At 35.9% G+C, this 25,258-nt stretch overlaps 1 pseudogene across 1 annotated transcript; it reads right to left on the reverse strand.

Annotated features, from left to right (window-relative positions):
• Positions 1–221: 221 nt before the first annotated feature.
• LOC143536062 (cycloartenol synthase-like) lies at positions 222–5,160 on the reverse strand (annotated as a pseudogene). The gene is made up of 18 exons (XR_013135819.1): positions 4,971–5,160; positions 3,666–3,851; positions 3,456–3,545; positions 3,173–3,367; positions 3,006–3,090; positions 2,773–2,939; positions 2,465–2,653; positions 2,225–2,338; positions 2,004–2,126; positions 1,806–1,928; positions 1,635–1,733; positions 1,494–1,550; positions 1,377–1,423; positions 1,156–1,299; positions 889–1,066; positions 737–817; positions 575–658; positions 222–503 (listed from the first exon to the last, which is right to left on the reverse strand). The product of XR_013135819.1 is annotated as a cycloartenol synthase-like (transcript).
• Positions 5,161–25,258: the final 20,098 nt, after the last annotated feature.

A 25,258-nucleotide genomic window follows, 5' to 3' on the forward strand; every position in this document is an offset into this window, starting at 1 on the left:
AGAGATTGCTTACGTTCACATGTATCTTTGATACATCACCATCAGCATAACAAAGATTCATATATTTGTCGCCGTATCAACATAATAAGATTCTGAACTAAACGACTCTCTTTCTGCACGCATGAACATTTTTAAAAGTTCATCACACATTAAGCTCATGAAGATTTCCATTAAAAAAAACACCACCAAAAACAAGATGGCAATGATACAAAAACAATTATCTGATGCATAAAATATATCACATCTTTATGGACCTACCAGTTCAGCTGCTCAAAACAGTGGTGTTCAAAAACTTCACTAAATGATAGCATTCAAAACCTCATCCTGAAAGATTAAAATGAATGGATGGTTGGATGTCTAACATTGCAATGTAATCTAAGGTAAATTCAAGATTGTGCCTGAAGTACTCGGCACCGAAACTCTCCCAACGCCCAAATAGGGAAAATGTTTCTGTATGCAGCATATGTGATCATGCAGTTCCTGTTAAACACCCCCATAATCTCCTGCATATTTCCAAGAATATTACATGTTTATTATGTCAAAACTGAAGCAGGCTATAAAGACGCGAGATTACCTCTTGTGGGAAATCTCCATTTTCCATCTGAGAATTAATCAACACTCGGGCCGCAGAGTGCAATGGCTTTGGATCTCTTTTGGCCTGAAAAGTATTTAAAGAAAAATAATGTTAGCATATGAAAGCTAATAACTGACATTGACTTTGACTTTGGATGCATACCTGCTCTGCATCAATGAGAGCTAACATAGCCCACCCTGTATTTACCACATGAGACCGATTTCCCTCTAGATTGGTATACACCTGTATAGAAGATACCGATCAGCAAATTTGAAAGAAATAAGTCAAAGGTTGACTAAAATCCCAATTTTAACCTTGTTCTGACACGAGAGGTAGCTCTCTCCCCAACCGCCCGAAGCAAGTTGTTTGGACAACAAAAAGTTACAGGCCTTGCGGATGCTAGAGCAGTTAGAGAAGTTCTTTCCAGCAGCCACTAACCCTTTGATCCCAAACCATGTGCCATATGTGAAGCAAACCGCCCACGATCCGTACCTAATGAACATATTGCAAAATGTTCTGACATGATCAAATTCTATACATATATTGAATAATTTCATTAAATAATAAGGTGTGAAACGAACCATGAACCATCTGGTGCTTGGATTGATTCAATAAAAGCAGCAGCTTTATTAATGCAACGTTGTACTTCTTCTTTCCTATGATTAGGGTACAATTTTTTAAATAGCACCAGAGCTTGAATTGCAGCAGAGGTACACTCCACATATCTGAAACATCATACCCAGCAGGTAAACAATCACAAATTCTAGATAAAGAATATTAGAGAAAAGGTTTGATATCTTACGGGTAGTCGATAACAATGTCACCAAAAGTTTCAGCAGGATTTACCAACTGAAAGTGTGTCAGAAAACATGTTTAATGACAATTAATATAGATTGGGAAAATTATATTGCTTGCATACCTCTAACCAGCTGTAGGATCTTGTGAGTTCATATGTTGCAAAACTACCATCAGAGTTCTGAAATGATATTAAAACCAGAACCAGCATTATGCTACAATGATATTACAAGTGTGAAAGAAGAATTACTAAAACCAGAATTACCTGTAAAGATAGAATAGCATTGACTGCATCATAGAATCGGTTTGCATCCAACGGTTCATCAACAAGTTCTGATGGCAATTTTGAAAGCAAAAGTGCAGCCTAATAGAAAGCAAATAAAGTGTGTTAACAGCTAACAAATTGACAACTTGAATATGGTAATGTAATATTTACCTTTAGCCCTTCTGCACTACAATCCGAAATGGGCCAACCGTGGTCTGCAGTTGAAAATGGCCAAGCGCCTTTTGAAATGTGGCGGTACCAATAATCAAGATCACCATAGCAGTTATCTAACACCTTTAGAGCCAGATTAAAAAAAGAAGAATTAGAAAGAAGCAAAAATAACCACATTTAGAAGAAGCAAAAGATTACCTGTGACCTCTTTATATACATGTGTCCTTTTATCAATGTTGGACCAAAGTCTTCAATGAGGTTTGTAGCAATAATTGCTTGAATGGCGAATGCAGTATCCCATAACTGACTACCATTATACCCCTGAATTACATGACATTCCATTTATTTGTGTTCCCCTTATAGTAACAATAAAAAAGTTACTAAATAACGTAACATGACAAAGTGCCACATCTGCAGACCTGCATTTTCATGCCGTCTTCAGCAATCCACAGATAATCAGGTATTCTTGGGAGGTGCAACTTGAAAGCCTCTGAGTTTGGGTCTTCTGCCCAGCAGCAGAGCATATTTAACACCTGAAATTAATATTTAGGTTCTAAAAAAAACATCTTTCGGTATAAAAATCTGAGTTTGGGTCTTCTATCATAACTCAGTACATAGATGATAATGAAATAACAAAAACAAGCATAAAGCCTATTTACCTTGTTAACTGGCCCTATGCATATATAACGAGTATTCTCATCCTCATAATGAATATGTTCCATTGCAGTTTTAAGAGCCTTTTCTCTTAACTTCTTCCCGGGCCATGTCATGAGCACAGGCTCCACAAACTTGTGAAGCGTTGCCCAAAGTATGTCTTGTATGAGTGGGTGTGGGTAGTAAAGATCTTCCTGCGAGTAAGTAAGATAAATTATTTAAAATAGCATAAATGAAAATAGGTGAAAGAAACTTATCATCCTTATTAACGTCTTGAACAAAATAAAAACAAATGTAGACAACGGAAACAAACCTTTGCACAAAGGTTTCGTGCATTATTCCAATCTATGTCATGATAGGGAACGGTAAAAAGTTCCTTTCTCAAGGCTAGAACTGTGGATGTGATGGGCCCCACAAACCTCCTCCCATATAAGTATGACATAGGCAGGTAGACCATTCGACAGTGACACCACATCCTACCTGAAAGGTTTTACTAAAAGTTATAATATGTTTGCATAAAAATAATAATGAAGAAGAGGCACTCACCTGGATGCACAGGAAGGAAATAAGGAAGGAGCCACATCTCAGGAGGCATTGGATTATTTCCGGACCACTCAAATACACCAAGTACCTATTTTTAACAGCATATATGAGAAAAAAGGGATGTATAAATGTAAAATCAAATGAACAAGATTAAGGAAAAGTAGCTATACTGAAAGCCAGAACTTTCCCCATGATGTTATATAAGTGGCACCACCATGGTCCAAAATCCATTTCCGCCCTTTCTCCATTGCCCCTTCTCCATCATTAGCCCCTTCACCAAGCAATCTCAAAGTAACATAGTTTAAGGCACTACCAAACATGGTGCTATGACCCTCAATGTGTAGGCCCCACCCACCATCTATATTCTGTAGTTATAACATTCTATTATTCTCTCAATGACTCTTGAAAACATAAGACATGTACATAACAAGGAAAACACTAAGATATGCATACCTGATGATTGTATAAATAGCGACACATCTCCCTTTTATGCTCTTTAGATAAGACCGCATTCAGTGCGCCAGTAACAGTTAGAGTGATAACCTGATTCGTAAGATTAACTAGCACTGTCACCATTACATGGATATAAAAATTCTTTTAAACTTGAAACTGTAGTAAAAAACGCTAAAAAAGCTGTAAATGAGAAGACAAGACAAGACTAACCAAACCAGGCAATAGAAACATAGGTCCCCCGTAGTCTCCCGGCCAATGTCCATCATCCGCTTGAAGGGTTGAATGGAAACCGATAGCTCTTCTTAATACATTTGTTACTTTATCCTCTGTGATATCTTCAGCATCTTTAATATTGACTTTTGGTGGGAAAGCAGAGAGTGATCTCTCCTTTGCAAACTAGAATATTCAAAAATAAAGTGAAAATAATTTTATTGAAAATCCACATAGAAATGAGCGTATTCATATCCTTCAAATGCATATATAACTTAAGGGAGAGAGATGGTTTGATGGAACTATGATTGCTTGTGATAAATTATATAAATACCAATTTATGTCAGGTACTTATGCGATCCCAGCAGACCTAGCTACCATTACATAGTTACTAATCCAGTTAACCAAAAAAAAAAATGGTCTGTCATCTTCATGGTTCATCATTGACCCATGCTATCTTGTTAGCTAATCCAGGATTTAATAATAACTATAAGTAGATCTGAACTATGCTTGTGCAGAGCAAACTAAAAGCAGCTAGGCACATTCAAGGCATAGGTCCACACCAAGATAAGACAGATAACGACATGACATTGAGATAGGCCCATGTTATTTATTACTTGGTTATCCAATTCAGCCATGACACTTGTACTTGGTATCATTCATCATTTGAGCATATCTGGTTCTGTGCCGGAAACATCAATCAGCAACTCAGCCTAATTTAAGCAATAAGACATTTATCCTTGAATGCATAGCTTAGGGACCATTGACAATGAAAATTCAGCATGGAAATTACACTAACCATCAATTCCACTTCTTTACTTTTCAAATCAAAGTACTAAAGAAACTTGACTGCTAATAATTTATCACACTCATAACTCTCATCAACCAGCAATTAAAACAGAAAGCTGGCTTTTATACAAAGGAACAAGACGATTTTAGCGTTTTAGGTCTACATCTGGTTTTGTTGCTAGGGCAAAATACCAAAATGCAATTACCTAATTACATGCAAACAGGCCATTATACCTTACATTCTCTAGCCTACAAGAAGTACCAACACAACTTGCAGGCATGCCATATCTCTCAAATTGATTTACGTAACTGGAAGCAACCAATTAGGTTTACGACGAAACCTAGAAATCGATCACGGATCCAATTAGGATAGACCGAAAAGTGAATAGTAACTGCTGCTGCAGCAAGTGCTTGAGCTGAGTAGTTGCTCATACAAAATTGCGGATGATTCACATATCATTTGAATAGTGTTGTAACTACCAATCCTAGCATATGAATTAATTAAAATGTACCTACCTGACTGCGCATAAGTAGATCTGAACTGTGCTTCTTCTCGAAGCGATTGTCGCGGAACGTCTGCCGGACCTTGTCGATTTCGGCGAGTTCCTCAAGGGAGCCTAGCGTCGGATCGAACTCCCAAAACTGCCGGCCGACGTGGTCGTTTGTTGTACGGACTCCCTCCCTCTGCGATCTTCAGTTTCCACATTGTTTACTTCTTCTTCACAATCAAATCAAATCAGAAATTAGATCCTAACAATTTCAGGTGCATGCTCGACAACTGTTACTGAAGAGAATGAAATGCACAAATTCATAGTACACAATCGGTTATCCAAGTAATTGATTTGAGTTTTGGATGAGACTGACTACAGCCCCTGCTTGCTTAATAGTGACCGCCTGCTTACATACATACATCTATCTATCTATCTATCTATCTATCTTGGTCCAGGAGTGGAGTTTTGTTTTTCCCAAAATCCCTTCAAGAGCTATATATATTACTACACAAATAGCCCCTCTCCTTTACTTAGGTTTTCACGCATCACCTGATTCATTACTTGAATTCAATTTAGTTTTTACATATTTAGGATTGAGATGCTTCGGGGTGTTATTCGGGTTCCTCAGGTTCGAGAAATTTTTTTTTTTGAGTACTCATATCTGACCCTAATCTTCCTCGGGTTATTCGGGTTCGAGTTTTATGAGTACGGGTTAATCGGGTTTCGAGTATTTTACCTAAAAAACTAAAAAGATATATATGTATGCTAAAATTCAAGCAAATATATCATCTTCAAATTTTAACTTACATAAGCGAATAACAAACCACATAATCCAATCGAAAGAGTCCGAAGAACGCATCGATTGATGGAATGAATAACCGGTCGACAGATGAACTAAGCCCGAAAAATTGATCAGTTGATTGAATAAATAGTCATATATAATATCTGGAATTAATGAATGTCAGAATAGTAATCAATAGATGGGGTTGGAATCAGAATGGAATAGGCGACTTAAAAAAGGAGTTGGGTAGGCAGCGGTATTCATTGAATAGAAATATTGAGTCAAACGGGTTATTCGGGTTTACCCGAAACCCATTAAAAAGTAATCGGTACTCGAATCGTATTAGTTCGGGTTGTACTCAAGTTCGTTAGATTCGGGTTCGGGTTTCATGTACTTTCGAGTTTGGGTTAATAGCTATTCGGGTCGGGTTTTGGGTTGCGGTTAAAAATGACAGCCCTAACGAACACGAACGATGACATGTTCATGTTCGTTCATTTAACTTTAACCGAACACGAACTTGTAATTGAACAAATTGTTTTGTTCATGTTCGTTAATTAAGAAAACGAGCGTGTGTGTTCATGCTCGTTAGTTTCAAGCCTAAACGAGCAGTTCATGAACGTAAACGAACAAAAACAAAATTAGAAAGAAAAAAAACAAATGAACGTAATTGAACCAATATAAATAAGCAAGTCTAATATATCCCAATTCATCCAAACTCTAGTGGATGATCATGATGATTAATGTACTTCAATTAAAAATAACCAAGTAAATGTGTGTATGTAACTTAATCGAACTCCTTTTATGTTTATATTTATACAAATCTAACTACTTTTGTATTTATTCAAATATAAACGATCAAAAATAAACAAACATAAATAAAGGAACATAAATGAGTGAGCATAAATGGATACTCATGATCATAAATGAGCGAACAAAATATGTGTTCATGCTTATTCGTTTAATTAATATCACTAATTCACTATCAAAACTTTTTTCCTAACGCGTAATGAGGATAATGGTTTCATTGCTCATATGGGTTTTAGACACGGCCATAGTCCCACACCACGGACAACAAGAGTGGTGCGTCATGGTTGTGAGCCCTACATGACCACATACCCCTCCATGATCACACACAGATAGACATGGTCTTATTGTTTACATAAGTTCTTGACATTAACCATACAAATATAAATTTTATTAAATACATTTTTTTTGTTTAATATAGTGGCTGGTTATATAGGATGAATTGTTTGTTGAAGAAGCGAAAGTGAAATCTATGATTATGTGACTTGGATTCCTCTCGATAACGAAAGTGAAAATTGCGATTACCACTATTTAAATTACGAATATGATTTATTTATAGATAAAGATAAATGTGCCCTAGTTTGGGTTATTAAATTCATATTTGGCCATAATAAATATACAATTAAACTTGTTTTTGTAGTTTTTGATCTTTTCTACGGTAGTTTTGATAATTTAATGGCAATATAAAATTAAATGGGTCAAAACATAGCAATATCAATTAAACTTGTTCACTTTAGGGTGGATATAGGCAATGAAGGATTTAAGCTAGGTCTTGTTTAAAGGTTGTCAGGTCAAACCTAGAGCTCAACCAGGTTTTCGACCCACTGTGTGTTACGCCAGAGAGTTCTGCTCTTGTGATGGCACAACGACTGTCAAGTGGCAGTCGGCAGTATGGTTTTCCGGGGTAATGCCCAAACCAAACTCTAAAGCCAGCATGGGCCCTGGTAAGACAACATAGTCTAACGAGAATGGAGCATCAGGGCTCTCCAAATTTGGAGAGTGAGATAGGCTAAATACAAGAAAGTCGTCGTTCTAAAAAAAATTGAAACGTGTCAAAACATAACAAATGAAACGGGCCAAAATATAGCAATATAAAGTGAAACTGGTCAAATATAGCAACATAAACGAAGCGGGTCACCAGTCACCACACAGGTCCAACTGTGCAAATGGTGGAAGCCGGATTGCTGCAAGGGGCATGTGAATCTCCTCACATGATGGAAACCGAGTTGTTGCAGCATGTGATTTTACTTCTTCCTCTGTGAATAAATGTGAACTCTCAGGGTCAGTTTTGTCATTTGACAGACCATGGATCTCAGGCCATGTGACTAAATGTTAAAATAGTATACATAGACAAAATTGATATAAAACTACGCAACATGCCTCCAAATAGATGAAATCCATTTCATAGAAATAGGTGCATTACATCTTTGGAGGTGCTAACAAAGTACATCACAAAATATCATTTTTTCCATTTCATACAAACTAGAGTAACAAAATACAGACCACAAATTCTTCCAAATGCATTGACAATCATATAGATGGACTTAACGGTAACAACAAAAATTAGAAAACTTGTCCAACTATAAATTATCTCCTCAATTGTCTTGCATCGTTAGCGTTAAGTTTATTCTTAATAGCTTCAAGATCGTCCTTTGATCAAAGTAGGCCTAGCATAATGGCATGACTTAAGAAAGCAGTAGCATATAAAATAAGAAAAATATTAGTAATTTCTTAAAAAAGGAAAATGAAAAATAAAAAAGTTTTGGGTGTATGGCTCGTGCAAGCGGGCATAAGATTTCGGGTAATCACCCGTATCACCTGAATCTGAAAATTTTTGTTTGTTAATACCTGGGGCTTTTTTTTCCAGCCCAAAGGCTATGACCGAAAGCCCAAAGGTTTCAGAATAAAATATAATTGGCCTAATGTCATTCATAGAAGGTGCTAAGATGGATAACGGAACACAACAGTTGGTGAATCAAAAGATTAAACACGGTTCTTAGGTGGTCAACTATGAGCAGCAACTAGCAAAGCATGGATGACAAAAAAGCACTAACAAACAATTTTTACAATTGTTTTCATCATGATAACAGAGAACAAAAGTAACAAATAACAAGTCAAAAGCATTAGTAACAAAATTTATTCTTTTAACAACTACTACAATTTCTTTTTTCACGTTAATAGAAAAATCAAACTAAATGTTACAAACACCAACAAGTACACGGTAAAACTAGTGTTTATAACTAACTGGTAGCTGTGGCCGGAAGCTGGTAGCTGGTTAGATATACTTAAATGTTTGGTAAAGTAGCTGGAACTTTTAACAAAATATATAAAATGACCAAAATGGGCATAACTAAAAAAAATAATATTAAATGTACTTATTTTGAAAGGTTATTTAAGTAATTAAAATACTAAAAGCTTATAGCTCTTTCTAAAAGCTTCAAGCTCCTTCAACCAAACAATGTTTTTAATTGAGTATGAGCCTTTTTTTAAAAGCTTGAAATTTGAAACCCCTAAAAGCTCCTTACCAAACATACCCTATATGTTGTAAAACAGCAACGCTAACAACAAAAGTAGCTTAACTCATAACACTTAGGACCGACAAATGGCTCGGGTTCAGGGGCGGACCTATGGTATAGGTGCAGGGGTCGGCCGTCCCTTGAAAATATTTAGTGTTACCCGTGTAAAATTTCGACACCGACCCCTGTAAAATATTAAAAAGTAGAAAAGAAAAAAATATTGATCTAAAAACCCACCGGAATTTTTATTCCAACAAGAATTATAGGTGCATGTTTTTGTAGCAATTGAGTTGGGAAGATGGAACCAAAATGTCTACTATTTTGTATTTTTATGTAGGTTAGCATAGATATAAAGATATAGGGGTATTTAATTTACAAGTACCTTCAGATTTCTTTTTCCTTATCATTTCAAAGAAAGAATGTAAAAAAATTAATAAAGTACTTCATACTTATAAATAATAGAAAAAAGTATCACAACAATTGACATATAAGTTTGTCAAAGTAATCAGAAAACCCTGGGAAATAAGTATCACAACAGTTGACAAACTAATAATTGTTCAATAATACTAAACATCAAAGATTATAGATTATGATATCAATTAACAATTACATATAAATCACTTCTAAAAATGACAAAACTGAAAAGATTACAATATTTTACACCCCGGAAATGACTCGAATTATTACTATAACAAACCATAATAAAGAATAAAATAATCAAAGAAAGAAATGAAGAAATGAGAAAGAAAAGAGAAGAAGTAAAAGGAAGAATGTAAAATATAAAGGAAAATTCCATCCCACATTGGTGGAGGAAAGAAAATGAAAGGCTTTCACCATGGTATAAATAGGATTTCTAACTCTTGTCCCACATCGCTAGATTACAAAACTTATAAGCTCTTTATAAGAAAGAGAGTTCACATGATAATATTCTTATGTGCCAAATCACACCCAGTAGTCCTAGCGGAGGGTTCACACCCCGACACGCACGGGCTCGGGCGAAGTGCGATTGGCGCAATGTCGCGCTTTGATGGCACACTTTGCGCTTAGTGTTTTTGCACCTTCGCGATACGCGAAGGAGTATGCTTAAGCTTCTTCGCGATACGCGAAGATGTGACGTGAAAGCTACGCAACATTGACACATAGCCTGACACGTGTCGAGCCACGTGGCATAGCTAGGGTTGACTCGACAACCCTACTGCAACTTCGCGATACGCGAAGATGCTCAAATTCAAGCATAAATAGGGCAGCAATCTGGACTTCACAAACTCGTCCCAAAAATCATACTTTCTCTCATATTTCTTATATAAGGCTAGTATTATACCAAGTAATTGTAACGGTACCTCTCCGATTGAAAGGAACGTTTATAACACGAATTCAAAAGCTCTACCTAACCAAGGTATAACATTGTGCTATCGTGTAAAGTTTCATGTCTCATGATTATCGTCATGATTATGGGTTTATACTAATAGAGATATACTACATTGTGTTTAATCTAGGTGCTTAACACCAAAAGGCTTGTTAAATATAAACTTGCAAGGTGAGACATTCGAAATTTTTGCATAACTCACATTTGCGTGAGACAATTGATTTTCCAACACTGTCATGATGCTTTTTCAAAACCATCAAACTCATGACGGATAGTTTAAATATTTTAAAAGGATTTAAACTACATTACAGTGATTAAGTCTCTGTAGACATATGGGATAGTTACTACTGGTATTGTGGGGTTTTGTATACAAGGCTTGCCTACTGGGCTGTAAGGCCCCGTTCTCGGTAACCCTACTTTGGTGTTGGATTTACTCATAAACACAGTTCTAAAATCAGGGTTAATTTAGACTTTCGCGGAATAATTTAAAACTTCAAACATCACATTACAAACATTCATTTTTGTCTTAACATACAAATTATCTTTCTATTAACATTAATTAAAACAGTCATGACACTTCTTCGTAGATGCCAATCTCTTCCGTCCATGCCATGTGTCCCTCTTCAAGCCAGCTGCCTCAATCTATTTGCCTGCATGCATACTAAAAGTCAGCTACGCTGAGTGAGTTATAGTTAAACATTTAACATACTATACATTTATATCTTTACTCATACGCATCCGAAGATACGTATTCATACCTTATTTACTCTTACTTCTTTCATACAAACTTTATATACATGCACACACGCTTACATACTTTCTTTCATAAGGCCTTGTAATTTACCATAGGCTATTCTATCTCTACCATCACAGATATTATTAGGGTCTGGTCCCTTCTGTCTCAGATATTATCAGGGTCTGGTCCCTTCTGTCTCAGATATTTTTAGGGTCTGGTCCCTTGTCTCCAATAACTATACATGTCACGTCACTCGATCACCCATTCACTTTCGTTCATGCATGCTTTACATATCTTCTGGTCATGTATATACGTATATATACATATTCATTCGTATATACATTCCATAATAACATTCAATACTTAGTCATACATATAACATACACATATCATACACTTACCACTTAAGTTAAGTGTATTAACAACTATCACAAAGGAGTATGCACACAGCCCCAAAAACATAACAGATAAAGGGGCTAGAAACTCACCTGAAGTCGGTTTCTCTCGCCGTTAATAGTAATGCCCTTCTTTAGCTGTGCACGGCTAATTGTATAACGCATTACGAGTGTCAAATATCCATTACTACTACCTTTTATATCTAAGTCAATGACACCCTCAACTAACGGGGGTCCGGGGGCAGAGCCCCTGGTAGCGGGGTCTAGGGGCGGCAGCCCCTAGCAGGGTCCAAGGGGCAGCGCCCCTGGTTGGGGTTGAGCTGTTTCGTTTCGCTTGAAACTGTTTCGCTTCGCATGCAACTGTTTCGCTTCGCTTGAAACTGTTTCGCTTCGCATGCAACTGTTTCGCTTCGCTTGAAACTGTTTCGCTTCGCATGAAACTGTTTCGCTTCGCATAAAGCTGTGCGATGCGAAATTACCTTTTTCGCTTCGCATGGCTTATGCGATGCGAAATTCTTCTTTTCTTCGTTCTTACTATTTTAAAGCCATCTTCCGACATATTCTGACCCCATGCACCTGATCCTGAACCCATATCTCTCATAGTCTAAGGTCACCTTTTCATCTTAAGTGTACCCAAGAGGTTATAACTTAACAAGTTTATATTTTTCTTACATTTTACAACCCGATCTATCATTATCTCTGTTTGCATGACGATTCTAACCATAAAACTTAACCATTAAACCGAAACCTACCTTTGCTTCGGGTTCGAGTTCAGATCCGGACAATACGTAGATCTGGACGATGATTCTTGTTATTTGATGATGTCTACACACGAGATTCTTCCTCTTTTTACACGGATTTGGATCCGGAATGTAGAGAGAAAGTGTGTGTGTGTGTGTGTTCTTGAGTGTGTGTGTGTGTGGTGAAAGGTAACAAAGTGGTGAAAAGGTGGAGTGGTTAGGCTTATATAGGGGGCCATGGGCCCCAAAACCCACTCACAATTCCAAATCTAAATATTATCCCAACACTTAACACACGACTAACTTAACGACACACAGTTAAATAACAAAACTTTCCGTCATTTATTATTTAACAAAAAGTTGGGTGTTACATGGGCTATTACACGTTACTTATTGGACAAGTGTTAGCCAATAAGTAATATGACCACAGTCACAGATACGGTCGAGTGACAAGTACCTTTCGGTAATTTGTAAGCAGGCAGATGTAAAAACATCTTAATGCTATAACTGTAAAATGTGTCATTTATAAATGAATGTACTCACCAGTATTTCCTGCTGATCAAATATTTTTAAACATATTTCAGGTGACTTATTAGAGACAAATGAATGATGTCTGCGGGCTTCCAGCTTAATAAGTAGCTTGTCACCAAAATAAAGAAACGTGCTTTGTAAATTAGGGTTTATCCCTATAAAACTTATGTTTGTATAAAAAAATGGGTTTTTATCCCAGTTTATGAAATAAGAATTTTGGTGTTTTTATAACTCTGATTAATTTTCCTAATTACGGTTCTGATGAAATATTCCGCTGCAAATTATTTTAATAAACATCGATATCACCACTCAACGTTCATGACTCCCCTCCCGGGGTATAGGGGTCGAGGCTGTGACAGCTGAAGTGGTATCAGAGCCACTAGTTTAAGCAATATAGGTATTTTAACAATACCTAATTAAGTGTTATGAAATAAATGATTAACCTATGTGTTAACTTTATGGAAGAAATTTTAACTACACATAAATATAAATAATATGTTTTTATTTTGGAGGTCGTTGTTTTATTGTTTTTGATTAAACAACATGAGTGGGCTTATAGAGGCTTTTGAGAACATATCGGTCAGTACGGAAGAGATGGAGACAGTAAACCCAACAACTGAAGAAAAATCAAATGAACCAATGATATTCACTGCCCAGCCCTCGACTTCAACCCCAAATCAACCAAAAAGAAGAAAACGATATATGGACTGGAGAAAAGGAATGAGAAAACAAAAAAGAAAAGTTATGATTCCAGTACCAAAACCAAAACCACAACCACAAATTCAACCACCAACTAAATCACAACCCCCTCCAGCACAACCCGTCGCTGAACTTCCCAAGGAAGAAAGGCTAGGCCAATGCCTAGATCAGTGTGAGTTCTTCCAACCAATAGTTAACAACATGGGATCAGGAACCTCGACCAACCCAAACCAAAACCAAGAGAACCCACTTCCCTCTGATGACCTCATAAATCAATCTCAGTTTGAAGAATGGTGGACAAACGATTGGCAATTTCACACAATGACCACAAACCCGTACGCACCATTCCAGCCGGAAACTGCCAACTACCCCACGATGACACCGGAGCTGACCACACAACTCCGTCATTACGGGGAAGAACTTAATGAGACTGCCAACCGACTGAGAAACATCGGGGATAGAATGATCTGGTGATTTTACGATAGAGAACCCTATATATATTATAAATAATATAATATATATATGTTTATTATCGTAATCTCCTCTATGTAAAAAAAATATATGGTGTGTTGTATAAAATATAGTGATGCATATATATATAGATTAGATATAGAAGTGACGCATATGTATAAATATAAATATATATATATATTTATATATATATATATATATATATTTATATATATATATATATATATAGGGGAGGGATCTTTTGAAAACCATGTTGAGTTTTAAAAACTTAAGAACTCAATTCTAGGCCACACATTTAATTAAATTGATTGGAATATGTGATTGAGATTAAATCTGTCAAAAAAGTCAAAGTAGGAGAGAGAATAAAGATGTAACTGATTACACTAACTTTTACGCCCGTTACACACGTGTAAAAAGTCGACTCGGTGCGTAAAAAATTCTGTAATTTTTTTATGTGTATGTAACCTACATATATTACGCATGTGTAAAAAAAATTCAAAAAAAAAATCGCTACACTGAGTTCTTTCGAGTTCTTAAAACTCAAAGGGGTTCTCATTTGAAATCTCCCCAATATATATATATCTATATATATATATATAAATAGAGTAAATGTCGCAAAGCTCGACGATTTTGACATATTCTGTACCTATGTGTTAACATGTTTTGTACTTATGTGTGGATAATACCTTGCTTATTTTATTATTTAATTATGATATTAATATTCCTTCTTGTTTGAAATTCAGATGTCAAATCAAGTTTCTGTTAACAACCGTGAAAATAATCATGAAAATTCCAATCAAGAAAATGCTCTGAATATGAATGCTATTTACGATATGATAGCTCAAAGAATTGCTGAAGCAATCCCACAAATTGCTGCAGCTATTAGACAACCAGTAACTGTCATTAGAGATAAAACCGAGAGTAATAAACGAAAATCCGACACTGAAGCTAGTAATAGTGTGAATGGAGGAAATAAAAATAAACAACCTAAAAAGTTAAAAACTAATGGTTGTACTTACAAAGATTTCTTGGCCTGTAAGCCAACTGAAATTTCTGGAAATGAATGAGCTATTTCAGCACTACGCTGGTTAGAAAAGATAGAAGCTGTTATAAGAATTAATAAATGTGCTGAAGAAGATAAGATATTGTATGCTTCTAATCTTTTTATTAATGAAGCATTAGAATGGTGGAATACAGTTCTATAGGCAAAAGGAAGCAATATAGTTTACATTATGACCTGGGGTGAATTCAAAGAAATAGTAGAAAGAAAATTTTGTCCTCCACATGAAAGAGAAAAGATTGCTACTATGTTCTTGAACCACAAGATGGAAGGTGTGAAATGTCGTGAGTATACGACAAAATTCTTTCAATATGCAAGAATGGTACCGGCTCTGGCTTTGCCAGAAACAGTACTAATTTCTCGTTATATTTGGGGATTAGTAAGTGAAATCCATGATCTGGTAAAATCGGCTAGACCTCAGACTATTGAGTAAGCAGTTGAACTAGCCAATACCATGACAGATAGATTAATCCGAACACAGGAAGGAAACAAAAAGAAGGATTTAGCCCAAAAGATTTCTCAAGAATTTCGAAATAAAGGGGCAGGGCAATCCTATGCTTAGCCTTTCTGTAAGGTCTGCAGAAAGAGGCATTCAGGAAGATGTGCTTTTAAAAGACCAAATTCTGCAACTACCGCAAGATGGTTGGTCATACAGATGAAGAGTGTAGAAGAAAAGAAACCCGTGTTTGCTATATTTGCGGAGAACCTGGCCACATCGGTCCAGAATATCCCAAGTTGATAAAGGTGCCTGACAGCAAAGCTAAGAATACAGATGGACCTAAGAGGAACGCACGAGCTTTTCAGCTTACTGCACAAGAGGCAGCAATGATTTCGGACGTCAATGCGGGTACGTTTCTTATTAATGATGTTTATGCTAAAATACTATTTGATTCCGGAGCAAATCAAAGTTTCATAAACAAGAATTTTTGTCAAGTCCTAAACCAACCATTAACCAAACTTAAACAAGTTTGCATAGTAGAAACAGCCGATGGAAATTCCACTTATATTCATGAATGTAACATTCGTTACTTTTCAAACCCGAAAACCCGACCCATGGGGTCGGTTCGATGTATTTTTAGTTATTATTTATCATTAATAAAATAGTCTCGATGATTGAAGTTCCTTGTTCGTTCGGTTCATACTATTTTCGATCCATTAAGAAAACTCCGGGAAATTAACGTTTAAACAATTTGTCAACTTTGCGGATTATTATATAAAAATCCAAAACATATTAACTTCTAATTTATTATTAACACTTTTCTAAGTCCAAGGTTTAAAATGTAATTACCTTTCAATTTTGTTTTAAAACTAACTTAAACTTGAAGGGTTAAAACTGAAATTTATTTAAATTATATTATAATAATATAACCATCATCTTCCAGCGTCCATTTGCCCCGGTTTTCCGGCGTAATACCCGGCAGCAAGAAAAGAAATCCGGTAGCCCGAAACCCCCCCTAAATCATGCAAATTAACGCAATTAACGACTAATAATAACCATAATGCATAACGGCGACCATAAACAACAATTAATAATGCGTTAAAACATCGTATATCATACGTTAATTAGCATAACCCGTAGGAAAATGCGTAAACTACATTAACGAGCATTAACCATCCTCCGCTCCAACTGAGACTATAAAAAGGCCATAACACATCGTCTAAATGTGCTCACATCATCCAAACATACTAAAATCCCCTCTAAAACCCCGTATTAATTCCGATAAGATCGTATTCCGGCGAGTCCTTGTTCATCGTCAAAAAAAGGAACCCTACCAGGTAATATATATATATGTGTTTTGATCATTTTTATCCAGAAAACAAAACCCCTAAACTGATCTAATCAAACACGAAACGAATCTACAGATTTGAAAACTAGGGTTTAAGGAGTAGGGATGATGAACTTGATCCTTAGTATACATATTTCTGTTTCTATCTCTAATCAAATAGACTTGTTAGCCTAGTGGTTGTGTTGTGTGTGTGTGGCAGGCCGTTTTGGCCTTCATTTTTTTTGCTAAATCATTCTTTTATATTATATTAAATGATATAAATTTCTATAAATTACATAAAAATCGTAAATAAATTATAAATTGTATTTTATCCTTTCGCCTAAAAACTAAAATTTTATCTTCGTTAAACCCGGTAATATTATTTTACAACTCTAATCCGTTAACTTTATATTTCCTTTTCGTTAATGTTTATAAAACACTAACGTTTTTGGTTGCGAGATAAAAACTACACCGTTAAATCCGTATTTCATTAATTTCATATTTCTCTTATTAAAAATTGTTAGATGAAATAATATTTACGCTAATATTAAAATGCCTTCCCGTTAAATCGTTAATAAATCCTGTTAACTTTACAATTCGCTTAAATATTTGTTTTCAAAGTTACTTTCCGACAAAAATCCCGTAAGAAATATAATATTCAAATTTAGTATTAATCTTGCAATTTGAATAATATTAAAATATTAATAAATCTTTAACCGATATTATAAATTTGATCACTTTTAGTCGTTAAGCTTTAAATCAGTTGGTTTAATTCGATAACTTATATTTTGTCAACTATCTAATTCATGATAATCCCATAACATAGTTATAATTATTTGAGGAAAAATCCCTATTTAAAATCCGTACAATGTAATATCGTAACTCTCTCATTGGCGCTAAAATTATAATATTAAAGTAACGTAAACCGTTAAGATTACCGTTAAAACTTAAAATAATATTAATGTTTTAAGATATTAAAATACATATTAAAAGAGTGCAACATATCTAAAACAAAAGTTAACTAAATCCCGGTAGCTGTACTTGATTTCCTTTGCATTTTTATTTATAGTTCGAGATGTTCGGTTGCATTGGTTTCATTATTGTGCTTTTGATTCATATTTCAAGTTATCTCCGATTTCGAGGTGAGTTTCTCATACCCCCTTTTTCAACACTTTTATTACTTTTGGGGTAGTATATGTATCCTATTACTCAATGATTTATCGAGTCATATACAAAACTACAATTCATTGCATGGACTTGTGTGTTTACTTGATTACTTGCTCAGTGGTTGCCTCAATAAGTATGATCATACGCCCCCCTTTGCACTCAGGTCCATTTGTATCGAGTGGAAAAGGGACCTCATATCCGAGACGTTGGTAGCCCCAACTGGAAAGGGCCTTCGTTTGTTCTTTACACTCAGGTCCATTGCATCAGGTGTAAAGAACCCTTATGTGCTCATTTCACAAGTTTCATGGAATTGTATGATTTTTATGTATTATATCAAACTGTGGGATTCTCACCAGCTATGTTTATAGCTGACTTTATTTTATACATATGTTACAGGTGTAAAGATATGAGGATGAAAGTTAGAAGACACATAGCATGCCTACAGGATATTCAAGGAACAACTTATCATTTGTTTATTTATTTGTGACAACTTGTATTATTTGATAAACATGTGTTACATGATGATTTAAATGAAATAATGTTATTATGGTTACCTAATAGTGTCACGTGTGTTTGAACAATCTGTACGTCACACTCAGACATTTCCGCTTTAGCCGGGGTGTTACAATGAAGTACTTCAAGGAGAAAATATAGACCTATTAGGTCACAAGTTTAAAGCAAATTTGCTTCCAATGAATTTGGTCGGATTCGATGTTATATTAGGAATGGACTGGTTAGTAGCCAATCATGCTCGAATCCTATGTAATAAGAATTATGTTGAGATTCGTACACCAATAGGAGAGATAATTACAATTCAAGGAGACAAAGTTCTTAGACCTACGAAGTTTATATCAATAATGAAAGCGGCAAATTTCTTAAGAAAGCAGGGTATAGTATATATGATTTCTGTAATCATTAGCGCCAAAGGAAGGGAGCTAAAAGAAATTCCGGTAGTATCAGAATATTCTGATGACTTTCCAGAAGATTTACCGGGACAACCGCCTGATCGTGAAGTAGAATTCAAAATTCATGTGATCCCAGGAACATCACCAATTGCTAAAGCACCGTATCGCTTAGCACCAGCAGAAATGTTAGAATTGAAAAGGCAATTAGACGATTTGCTAGAAAAATGTTTATACAACCAAGCTCATCACCCTGGGGAGCACCAGTGCCGTTTGTTAAAAAGAAAGATGGATCGATGCGTATGTGTATCGATTATAGAGAATTAAACAAGGTCACAATTAAGAATCGGTATCCCTTACCGAGAATTGATGATCTATTTGATCAACTTCAAGGAGCTCGATATTTTTCAAAGATCAATTTACGCTCAGGATACCATCAATTAAAGGTACAGGAAGAAGACATTCCTAAAACTGCTTTTAGAACCAGATATGGTCACTACGAGTTTACAGTTATGCCGTTTGGTTTAACCAATGCACCACCTGCATTCAAGGATATGATGAATCGGATATGTAAACCGTATTTGGATAAATTTGTGATCGTTTTTATAGACGATATACTTATTTATTCCAAAACTAGTGACGATCATGTCAAACATCTTCATACACTTTTAACACTATTGAGAAAAGAGAAGCTTTATGCTAAATTCTCAAAGTGTGAGTTTTAGTTACAAAAAGTGCAATTTCTAGGTCACTTGATTAATCAGGAAGGTATTCATGTTGACCCTGCCAAAATAGAAGCGATCATTAAATGGGAAATTCCTAAAACTCCTACAGAAATTCAAAGTTTCTTAGGATTAGCAGGATATTATAGACGCTTCATTCAAAACTTTTCCCGAATAGCAGCTCCGTTAACAAAGTTAACATGTAAAAATGTTAAGTTCGAATGGGGAGATAAGCAAGAAGAAGCTTTTGTAACTTTGAAACAAAAGTTAACAAATGCACCAATACTTGCATTACCAGAAGGAACTGAAGATTTCACAGTTTGTTGTGATGCTTCCAAGTCAGGATTGGGATGTTATTAATGCAACGTGAAAAAGTTATTGCTTATGCATCCAGACAATTGAAGAAGCATGAAGAGAATTAGACAACACATGATTTAGAATTGGGAGCAATAATTTTTGCCCTAAAAATCTAGAGACATTATTTGTATGGCAGTAAGTTTATTGTATTCACAGATCATAAAAGTTTAAAGTATATATTTAGGCAAAAGGAGCTTAACATGAGGTAAAGACGCTGGATGGAAATTCTTAGCGACTATGATTGTGAAATCCAATATCGTGAAGGAAAGGTGAATGTAGTAGCCGATGCATTAAGCAGAAAAGAACACGAGAAACCTAAAAGAGTATGAGCTCTAAGATTAGAACTTCAAATCAATTTAATTGATGAAGTGAAAAATGCTCAAAAACAAGCAATGGAAGGAAATAACATTGCTGATGAAAAAAGAAATAGTATAATTGACCAACTGACAAAAGAAAATGATGAGATCCTCCGAATAGGGAATAGAATTTAGATACCAATCATTGGAAATTTACGAGAAAGGATTCTCGAAGAAGCTCATAAATTCAAGTATACGATGCATCCCGGAAAAGATAAAATGTATCAAGATTTAAAGAAAACCTATTGGTGGATAGGAATGAAAAAGGACGTAACTAATTATGTTTTGAAATGTATAACTTGTTCGCAAGTTAAAGCTGAACATAAAAAACCATCAGGATTACTTCAACAATTAGAAATGCCAGAATGGAAATGGGAATTACTAACAATGGATTTTGTTACTAAATTACCTACAACGAGAAGAGGTAATGACACAATCTGGGTGATTGTGGATAGATTAACAAAGTCAGCTCTTTTCATACCAATGAAGGAAACTTTTAAAATGGAACAATTAGCTAAACTGTATGTAGACAAAGTTATCTCATTATATGGAGTTCCATTATCCATCGTGTCTGATCGGGATAGCCGTTTTACTTCTCATTTTTGGAAGAGTTTCCAAATAGCCATGGGAACAAGGTTAAACTTGAGCACAACATACCATCCACAGACTGACGGTCAAAGTGAAAGGACCATACAAACGTTGGAAGACATGCTAAGAGCTTGTGTGATAGATTTTGGTGGAAATTAGGACGACCATTTACCACTGATAGAATTCTCTTACAACAACAGTTATCATACAAGTATTAATGCTGCCCCATTTGAAGCACTTTATGGACGAAAGTGCAGAACACCAGTGTGTTGGGCAGAAATAGGAGGAAAATAATTATCAGGTCTTGAAATCGTACAAGAAACTACTGACAAGATAATTCAAGTCAAGGAAAGATTAAAAACCGCACGAGATCGTCAGAAGAGTTATGCAGATCATCGACGCAAACCATTAGAATTTCAAGTTGGAGATAAAGTGTTACTAAAGGTATCTCCATGGAAATGAGTAGTCCGATTTGGTAAGAAATGAAAGTTAAGTCCAAGGTTTGTTGGACCATTCCAAATTATAAAAAGAATTGGACCAGTAGCCTATCAGCTGGAGTTACCGGAAGAAATGGCGGGTATACATGATGTATTTCATGTAAGCAACCTAAGGAAATGTCTAGCTGAAGAATCATTAAAAGTTCCCCTTTAAGATATAAAGGTAAACGAAAAATTGAAATTCGTTGAGAAACCATTACAAATTGAAGATAGGAAGATCAAGAATCTCAAGCATAAAAGAAAATGGGATTCAAAACGTGGACCAGAATATACATGGGAATTATAATCATAAATGAAGTGGAAGTACCCACACCTATTTCAATAGATCTCGAGAATGAGATTTAAAATAAGGAAGGGAGACTATAACAAACCATAATAAAGAATAAAATAATCAAAGAAAGAAATGAAGAAATGAGAAAGAAAAGAGGATAAGTAAATAGGAAGAATGGAAAATATAAAGGAAAATTCCATCCCACATTGGTGGAGGAAAGAAAATGGAAGGCTTTCACCATGGTATAAATAGGATTTCTAACTCTTGTCCCACATCGCTAGATTACAAAACTTGTAAGCTCTTTATAAGAAAGACAGTTCACATGATAATATTCTTATGTGCCAAATCACACCCAGTAGTCCTAGCGGATGGTGCGAAGCACCCGATGCGCACGCGCACGGGCTCGGGCGAAGTGCGATGGGGGCAATGTAGCACTTTGATGGCGCACTTCTCGCATCGCCGCGAGCCGCTTAAGGGCCGCCTTAGTGTTTTTGCACCTTCGCGATACACGAAGGAGTATGCTTAAGCTTCTTCACGATACGCGAAGATGTGACGTGAAAGCTACGCAACATTGACACGTGTCGAGCCACGTGGCATAGCTAGGGCTGACTCGACAACCTTATTGCAACTTCGCGATACGCGAAGATTCCTTCGCGATACGTGAAGATGCTCAAATTCAAGCATAAATATGGCAGCAATCTGGACTTCACAAACTTGTCCCAAAAATCATACTTTCTCTCATATTTCTTATATAAGGCTAGTATTATACCAAGTAATTGTAACGCTACCTCTTCGATTGAAAGGAACTTTTATAACACGAATCCAAAAGCTCTACCTAACCAAGGTATGACATTGTGCTATCGTGTAAAGTTTCATGTCTCGTGATTATCGTTATGATTATAGGTTTATACTAATAGAGATATACTACATTATGTTTAATCTAGGTGCTTAACACCAGAAGGCTTGTTAAATATAAACTTGCAAGGTGAGACATTCGAAATTTTTGCATAACTCACATTTGCGTGAGACAATTGATTTTCCAACACTGTCATGATGCTTTTCCAAAACCATCAAACTCATGACGGATAGTTTAAATATTTTCAAAGGATTTAAACTACATTACAGTGATTAAGTCTCTGTAGACTTATGGGATGGTTACTACTGGCATTGTGGGGTTTTGTATACAAGGCTTGCTTACTGGGCTATTACACGTTACTTATTGGACAAGTGTTAGCTAATAAGTAATATGACCACAGTCACAGATACGGTCGCGTGACAAGTACCTTTCGGTAATTTGTAAGCAGGCAGATGTAAAACCATCTTAATGTTGTAACTGTAAAATGTGTCATTTATAAATGAATGTACTCACCAGTATTTCCTGCTGATTAAATATTTTTAAACATGTTTCAGGTGACTTGTTAGAGACAAAGGAATGATGCATGCGGGCTTTCAGCTTAAATAAGTGTCTTGTCACCAGAATAAAGAAACGTGTTTTGTAAATTAGGGTTTATCCCTATAAAACTTATGTTTGTATAAAAAATGGGTTTTTATCCCAGTTTATGAAATAAGAATTTTGGTGTTTTTATAACTCTGATTAATTTTCCTAACTACGGTTCTGATGAAATATTTCGCTGCGAATTATTTTAATAAACATCGATACCACCACTCAACGTTCACGGCTCCCCTCCCGGGGTATATGGGTCGGGGCTGTGACAATTATCCACTTATCGTCTTTGTTAATTCTTCGATTATGATGTAGGAAACCATAAGGATTGATATATTTTATACAGAGAGCTCTGGAATTCGCCTATAAACTCCTTGGAAATGGCCGAAAGAAGTGCTAAGCTGAGTTAGGATTAGAAACTGATTATATTATTCGACCTATTTTTTCATGTTTTATACACACTTTGCGTATCACGAAGCCTTATCGATATGCCCTTCGCGTGGTACAAAGGATAAAATAGTCCGGCTCGTCTTCTAAGTCCTTCGGCGGAGCGCGAAGGACCAAGCTCTCACTCTTCGCGTAGCGCGAAGGCCTTCATATGCAAAATATTAATTCTGGTTCAGCCGTTTTGCATCATTTTGCGTGCCGATTATCCCGGGACTTCATATCGTACTCGTTCAAGTCCAAAATACGCATCTTTAACGATCGTTGACTTGCAGATATAAACACGCATGAAGTGCTATTGTTTACAACCATCAAAAAACCGATCCGAACCAAACTTTTTTTGATCCGAAACCCTTTTCGTGCATAAACCAGTCCCGCGCGGAAACTTGTGTCGTATTGATACCCGATCCAAACCGAATCAGTCTCGTGCCGAAACCCCGTTTTATTAGTTACATATTTTTTAATGAATAAGTATTGTTTAATTATTTATGTATTTTTTAATGAAATTTATCAAAAGCATGTGAAAGCTGGTAGGCGCTACGACCTATAATCAAGATCAAAAAAGGCTTTGTTTTAGGCGCTTCCTCTTCTTTCAGTCGAGCTAGGCTGAAGACTTTCCTTTGTAGCCAAGCAAGCTCACAAAGGCGCGTGTCGTTGGCTAAGGCGTCACTTAGGATGAGTCGTATGGGCCGCCTTGAAAGAGAATTCCCACTTGCAACCTTCACGCCCATTGCGTTGAATCTAGCACGAGAACAGTTTCAGACTAGACCGCTTCTGTCATTAATTAGTTAAGGCCTATTGGTGATTTACTTTACCTCGTCTCGCCGCCTTAAACTTTATTTAGATATTGCTATTGGCCCTCCTAGTTTAGGGTTCAATAAATAAGGTAGCTCACTTTCATAAAAACTTAATTAGAGTTGTGCATGCTGACCGGTATGCAACAATCATTTTCTCAAGGAATAGTCTAAGGGGGTGTTTGGTAGAGGGAATTGAGGGGTGAGAAATGGAATTGGAAAGAATTCTCTTGTTTGTTTATGAAAGAAAGAGGTGAGAAATGGAAATAAACCATTTCCATTTCTCTGATTTTGTTTCTCTAAAAAAAAGCGGAGAATTGGATTTGTAGGGTTTCATTTCTCCCATTTTCCTCTTTTTCATTTCTCCCATTTTCCTCCTTCAGCAAGGATAGCACCGCAACCCAATTGCCTCCTGTTAATCGTTATCTCGACAGTCACTCACCAATCGGTTGCAACATTCACCTATTCCTTCAATAACCTTATCTAAGCTACGAATTAAAGGTTAGTAGTTCCGACCTTATCTAAAGCTTAACCATGGAGATGATTGGAACGAAGGAGCCAAGGTATAGGGGATTTTTTTACCATTTTTGGTCCGTGTAGCTTTAGATCTAGGGTTTCATCTGCTAAGATCCATAATGATGGATTCATAAGTCGCTTGAAACTTTAACCTATTTTTTTCTTAGATCCACATTCGATTGCAACCTGGGAGTTTTCTTTGCGCATGCTTGAGGGCTTAGGTAACAAATTCATCTATTTTTAATATAAATTGTTGAGTAATTACATTCATTTTTTTCTTGGAATGTTTAATGATATATAATATTATTCTGTCATGCTATTTGTTTAAATTTCCATTGATTGATTTTTATTTTTATGCTATAGTCATACAGATTGTAGAGTTTATTTCTT

This window comes from Bidens hawaiensis, unplaced genomic scaffold (assembly GCF_021521415.1).
Source record: "Bidens hawaiensis isolate Kalapana, Puna unplaced genomic scaffold, B.hawaiensis_p1.1 tig00010732_1, whole genome shotgun sequence".
Lineage (NCBI taxonomy): Eukaryota > Viridiplantae > Streptophyta > Magnoliopsida > Asterales > Asteraceae > Bidens > Bidens hawaiensis.